The sequence below is a fragment of the Nicotiana tabacum genome, chromosome 5, assembly GCF_000715075.1.
Source record: "Nicotiana tabacum cultivar K326 chromosome 5, ASM71507v2, whole genome shotgun sequence".
In the NCBI taxonomy this organism is placed as follows: Eukaryota; Viridiplantae; Streptophyta; class Magnoliopsida; order Solanales; family Solanaceae; genus Nicotiana; species Nicotiana tabacum.
This window is the reverse complement of record NC_134084.1, coordinates 142698743-142705683: the sequence shown is the minus strand read 5'-3', so window position 1 is coordinate 142705683 and position 6941 is coordinate 142698743. Positions and strand designations below refer to the sequence as shown.

At 34.9% G+C, this 6941-nt stretch overlaps 1 long non-coding RNA gene across 1 annotated transcript; it reads left to right on the top strand.

The window, feature by feature from the left end:
* The first annotated feature begins 745 nt into the window (after positions 1 to 745).
* On the top strand, positions 746 to 2421 carry LOC107761467 (uncharacterized). Its single transcript, XR_012709283.1, has 3 exons — positions 746 to 845; positions 993 to 1055; positions 1980 to 2421. It is a non-coding gene; the product is annotated as an uncharacterized LOC107761467 (long non-coding RNA).
* The last annotated feature ends 4520 nt before the right edge of the window (positions 2422 to 6941 follow it).

The window sequence follows — 6941 nt, the reverse complement described above, 5'->3', positions numbered from 1 at the left end:
ATTTAGTTTATGCCATAGTATATTTAATTTATTAAAGTGATTTACTTGTGCTAGAGTTGTTGTGCTTTAGATTCTTGTTAGTTATCGTGGTACCTCCTTGCCGGAGTGTGAGTAATTAATTTATGAGCTGCGTATGGTGCCTATGAATGGCCTGTTATGGTATATTTGGTAGTTGTTGGTGTAGTTGTGGTATTTGTGACAGGGATATTTTTTTTGGATAGTCCAATTTACAAGGGAAACTCTGCCGAAATTTTTAAAATTTTAGGGAGTCAGCCAAAATTTTGAATCCCTTGCAAGAGTGAGTAGTGCTAAGAAAATTTAAGAGGTTCAAGGACTTAAGGAATGATTGTTAGCGTAAGAATAAGGTCCTAGCAACATTCGAGGTCGAATATTTTTAAGGAGGGAAGATTGTAACACTCCTTAAATTTATAAAAGTTCCAAGATATGCTAATTATTGAATTAAGTTATTATGACTATTATTAATGTAATTATTATTCTCGCCTAAAGTGAATAAATATATATACACACACCCACTTAAATAATTGAATATACAATTAGGAAAATATTAATAATTTTAGTATTATTAATTATTAAAAGTGGGTATCATTAATTATTAGTTAAGTTAACACGCACACACACAAAAAGAAAAAAAAAAGAAGAAAAAAAACGGTGCACGTGACCTAGCCCAAAAGGGTTGTGAAATATAAGACTTAAACAAAGTCTTATAGCAAAAGAGAAACAGAACACTTTTTCTAAAAAACAAAAAAACAGAACGCTGCTTTTTAACGCAGCAGAGAAATAGAAAATTCAAGGGTTCCTTACAAACCACTAATCCTTAAACTCAGGTATATAAAATTTCTTATTGTCAATTACCCTACAGTAGTATTAGCTAAGAATTGAGTAGTTAATTCCCTTCTTCCTCTATATCATCAATAAATTTCATATTTAGGTGTAGTACTTTAAAACTGATTAAAATATACCGGTTGTTGTAGAATCGATTGTTTGACTGGTATCAATTGGACTGGGACCTACGTATTGGCTCGAGAAATTTTGAGGTGAGTTGATATAACCCTTTACTAAAGTGGTTTAACTCACAAAAGCACGCATACAAGGTGTTTGATGAATTGCTTAAAAGAGTTTATCTTTATTTAATTAGAGCGAGTGAGTACCCATTAATTTAGAATTGTTCTAGCAAAAGTTTAGATGATCTATTATGCTATATGTGCTTAAATTTTCAGATTTTTGTGTTGTTCTTATATGCTATTTTCATGTTGAAAATTATGAAGAAGAGAGAATCTTTAGAAATATCTTTATATGTTTATTTCATTCTTATGCCATGCTTTACATTTAAGGACACCAATATGAGCATGTACATAATGTTCTATAAAGAAAAGATTTAGACTTGAAAAGTCACAAGAAGAAGTTTTAGAAAGAAAAGATTTTTGGGGAGTATCCTTTATTCTGAGAAGGGCTCATCGTCCAGGCCGAGGGTCCTGACCAAAGCGTTGACTTCCTGAAACTACTTGTGCCAAAGTAGGGAGCATACGAGCCGAGGGTCTCGTTGCTGAGAATTTACTTGGCCATGCTAAGGTATGATACATGAGCGCTGAGAACCATGAAGCGAGTGGCACCTCGTGGATTGGGCCTATTCGATCAGGTTGGGATCGAACCCGTGCCGATCACACGGTGACTGAGACAGAGTTAAGTCAGGATAGTTGGAACTCCCAAAGTATAAAGTGAAGTATTTTTTTTAAAGAAAGAAAAAGAGAAGAATTTCTTTTAGAATATTCATAAATTGCTATTATGCAATTATTTTAGAATTATTCTTATAAGCTTTATGTTTTACATGCATTTAGAACCTTTGCTCGTAATGTATATGTTATTAAAGTTTCTCCCCCTGTTGTTGAGACTCACTGAGTACAGTGGATGGTACTGACATTCTCTTTTGGGAACCTACGTTGGTCTGCGGTACAACGTAGGAACCGGATTTGCAGGCGAACAGGTTACGAGTTAGGACTTCCTTCCCTTCCAGTGATATTGGTGAGCTCCGCTTTTGTTCGTGGAGTATTCTTAGAGTCATTTTCATTTAGCTATTTCTTTGTTTATCTAGAGAACTGACCAGGAAATCTCATGTCCTGAGCAGTGCGTCAGTTTATCAGTAGAGGCTTCATAGACATAGTAATTGGGTTGAGATTCATATGTTATTTTATAATAACTTAGCAATAATTCAGTAGTTACAATGAATAAAGTTTTGGAGTTGGTTTATTTAAATATTTCAATTAATCAAGAGTATTTGGTTAGAGTATTGCTTTGTTGCATATAAAGTGTGGAGCTATAATAGATTGAATAAGCAGAGATGGTTCGCTCGATCAGGTTCAGTGATCGAGTGCCGGTCTCGGCTTGTTTAGAAAATGGGTCGTGACAAACTTGGTATCAGAGCCTCAGGTTTTTGGAGTGCTAGGGATCTATGAAGCCATGTTGTGGATGGGCATTAGAGCCGCACTCGAAGGGAACGACTTTTGTATGAACTTTTTGGTGTCCAAACCTTTCAGGACCGAGGTTGCCCCCGGTATTTGATCAATACGGGAGTTATAAGTCTCTACCTTTTTGTCATTATCCTCAATCTTCTTTTCTCCGGACTCGATCCTCTTGGTGAGTTCTTCGAGCATCCTCATAATGGTGGGGTCATCCCCCGAGCCATTTTCGTTTGATCTTTCTGGCACCGGTTCAGCACGTCGAGTATTTTCTAGTTAGGATACACTTGGAGTTTTATTCTGACTTTGAAGTCGAGCAATGGCAATCTGTTGAGCTTGTAGCATCTCGAATATCACTTGGAGGCTGATTCCTCCATCTCCTACACCCTGTGTTCTTTGGCCACCAGATTTGGCTTCCCTGCGTACATTTGCTCCGGGGTCTGCGCCTAGATATGCATTCAAAGCAATGTGTAAATTAACATTCACTGGTTCCACATTTGGCACTTCCCCAGGGTTTATTCGTGGTACATCGACCCCTGGAGCAGCTATGTTGTTATTTTCTCCATGAAACCCAAGAGCTTCATTGTCATAAACAGGTGCATTTTGTGAGCTAGACATGTTTCAGCTTGAAAATCAAAAATTCTTGACAAGAAAAAGTGTAAAAATAGTATGTGTTATGAGAATTAGTAAAGAAATAATCACTATTATCTTTAGTCACACGGTGGGCGCCAAACTGTTTACCTCGAAAATACGAGTAACAATTAAATTTGATTTGTGGTTTTAAAGATACGTGATTTAGTTCAATACCAATTAATAATCAAGAAATATAAAGTGTAGATGAAGGAAATAAATAAATCAAACTAGTGCAACTTAGACAATATTGACCTCCAGCACAGTGGCCTCGAGATGGGTTAAGGACAATAAGGCAAGAATAGCAACGTAAGAGCAGTAGAGCTAAAGGACAATTCTGATGAACAATGAACGAAAAAGTAAGATAGTATATTCTTTGCCAATGATTAGATGATCTTTACAAATGATTGGGGTCCCTTTTATATAGGAGGGGAGCCCTAAATAAGGTACATTTCCATTTACAGTAAGGAATCTTATTTGGACAGTTGTATAACCGCCTGGTACGGATTTGTACTAATTCGTACAAATCTATTCTGAAATTTACGCCATGATTTTGGGGACGTGGCGAGAATCTTGTCCTTCCGTAACAAACTTGTAACGGTACTATTTCGGAGCTGGTCGTGCTTGGCTCCGATGTTCCTCGTGTATTTCGGGCACTGCATTCTGTCTTCGAGCTCGAGTCTGGCCCATCGAGCTCGAACTCGACCTTACCCGAACTCGGTCTTAAAGCGACACCTCGAGCTTGGGAAATCGGGCATACTTGATTTCGACCATATACACGTTTGGACATAAAAATTGTAATGTTTGAAAAAAAGTAGTATTTGGGATTAAGTTGAAAATGGTATTTGGAGTTTGAAATTATATTTGGACATACATTTTACTTGAAAAAATATTACAATTTTATGAGTGGGGAAAAATCATTTTCGAAAAATTTCCAAAAACTTGTGGTCAAACACTTTTTTTTAATGGACAAAGGGAGCCTTAATTTGGAGAAAACGACATGGTCAGCAAAGGAATCATCAATCATGCAAATATTTTCGTGATGATTATATTTGCAACGATGCTAAACTATTCAAAGCACACTCTGGATGTGATCATGTGACTCATTTCCACCAATGCCTCCAAAGCAACAATTCCCTTTACTTGCGAGCCCCAAAATAAGCAAAGAAAATAAAAGGTTAACGTAAACTGCCTAGGAAAAGACACAAAATTACAAATTGGAACCACAAAAGTTGAAAATTATAAGATTATGACAAAAATATAGTATATTTATTTCTCTCTTTGCTAGTCTAAATAATAAAAACTAACGGTATAATAAGATCAATTTCAGCTTGGTGTGACTCGTGATGCCTCCCTATAAACATCGACGATTCTGCATGTGCCATGAGAGTCGTGAGGTGACCAAGATGCATGCATTTGGCATCAAAGGCGGAGTAACATTATATGTGTGCTAGTAACGGGTTCAATTGAACCTATAATTTTTAACGCGGAGTAACATTATATGTAAAAATTTATTAAAATTGCAAAAATAGTAGATATGAACCCACAATAGATTCAATGCTAAAATCTCTTAAAAGTTAAACCCATAAAATTTAAATCTTGGATCCGCCTCTTCATAGAGGATTGGCCCATAAGGATGTGACTAGGGGTGTACATGGACCGGATTGATTCGATTTTTACCAAAACCAAACCAAACCAACTATATCGGTTTGGATTGGTTCGGTTTTGTCGGATTTTTTGGGTTTTCGGGTTTTTTATTACATGAATATTACTTCAATCTTACTTTGTTAAAATTATATATAAATCTTTGATAAGTGAATATATGTTTAGTAAATATGAAAAAAATTGACAAACATATGATCTATTAAAATATTCTAATAGGAGAATTTTTTTAGTAGCACATGATAGTTATTTTCTTAGTCGTCTAACAATAATTTTTCGTTAGTTTACGCTTTAAGGGTTATTACATGAGAGGATCCCAAATATTTCTATATTTTCTAAAGAAAAATCATTATAAACTCTTAAACATATAAACAAAATTTATATATTTATATGTCGGTTTGGTTCGGATTCTTTTATTCAATACCAAACCAAGTCAAACCAAACCTAATCGAATTTTTTAATCGGTTTGATTTGGTTTTTCGGTTTGGTGCGATTTTCCGGTTCGGTTTGAACACCCTAGATATCGCTATGATGGAGCAAGCATGAAACAGGATAGCCATGGAAGACTGAACGATGCATATTGCACAAAGGGTATGGTTTAAAGCTACTAGCTAGTACTAGTACTAGTATTATTGCGGAAGTTAAGTATCACCAAACCAAACCTTGAGGTATCATCTCTTATTGCGTTTAGCTCTCAATTATTGGTATAATAATCCGCACTCAATTTTAACTGCAGACTTAGTGTTAATATTGTTTTTTCTCGGGCCAATTGGTAGCATATTCCTTGTGAGCTTAATAACGACGGACGCTATTTGATACAATAATTGCTTAAGCCACTCCTTTCGTTTCCTTTTATTTGTCCACTTTTCATCTTGCATTCCCATTAATTAAGTGAAAGTCTTACTAGCTAAATTATCCATGTTAATAGTGTAGATAATAAATTTGTGTCGACAAAATAAAATCATGATCGAAAAATATTGTAACAATTGTAGTATTTGATTTCAAATATTTAAGTGTTACACTCTCGATAAATCTTCTTATTCTACTTTTCCAATATAAATTCAAAGGAATTTGAGCTTGATCTTGAATTTGAATTTGTTGCCACGAATGATGATCTTGAATTCAACTAGCACGAACTTTGATTTGAACTCGTACTCCTTGAATCTTGATTTATTCTTCGTTCTTGAGCTTGCACTTGAACTTGATTGCTTGAAGTTTGAAACGTGGAGGAATTTGCGACATTTGATCCACGAGCTCTTTCTTGCTTTTTGTTATAATTTCTGGAGATCAAAGAGTTATGAAGATCCCTATTTATAGTTGTGGGAGGGAAGAGTTGTGATGAGCACAAACTCTTTCCGACCAATCAGATTGAAGCGTGACAAGGCCGATTTGATTGGCCAGAATATATCACATACACATGTGGCGCAGTTATTTTGGCCTTTTAATTTGACCTGGCATACCTTGTCATTTTGACACGTGGCATGATCTCATTGGCTCTTCCGTTTGACTTGTCGTGTCACGTCATTTGACACTTGGCATCAAACTGGACCTCTAGGAAAATGACATCTTGGGTTTAATAAAGTGGGCTAATTATTTGTAGCCCAGTGGACTTGGCCTTATTTATTTAGTCTATATATATATATATGACTTATATAATTAATCCAGTTATATTAGCTCAAAATATTTGTTTGGACAAAATATATTTGAGAATAAATCCAAATTTCTTATGAATTTAAATTTAATAAAATATAATTGCCAACAAATGGCTTTTAAAAATCCTAATTTGACTACTGGTACTCCAACAAGTTTGGTAATTGGTTAATTAATTATAAGGATAAAATTAAAAAAATTATTAATTCTATTTGATTTGCAAAGACCCAAAAAAAAAAATCTAGTGTTAGTATATTAGACAAGTAAGGAAACAGAAGAAATATTTGTTAATTTGTGCATTTAATTCCTACTTTTATCCAAAAATTCTTAATTTTTTCCTTAATTTTTTTTTATCGGCGGACAGCTGGCGGGTATCTGAAAGGATCATGAAGTAGCTATTTTTGTGGAATGCAATTGTGTGCTCCTCCTTCTTTAATCCAATCACTTACACCTTGGTTTGGATGGTTGTTATCCATGGTATTGTATCGTATTGTTACTATAAATACGATGTTTGTTTTGATTGTT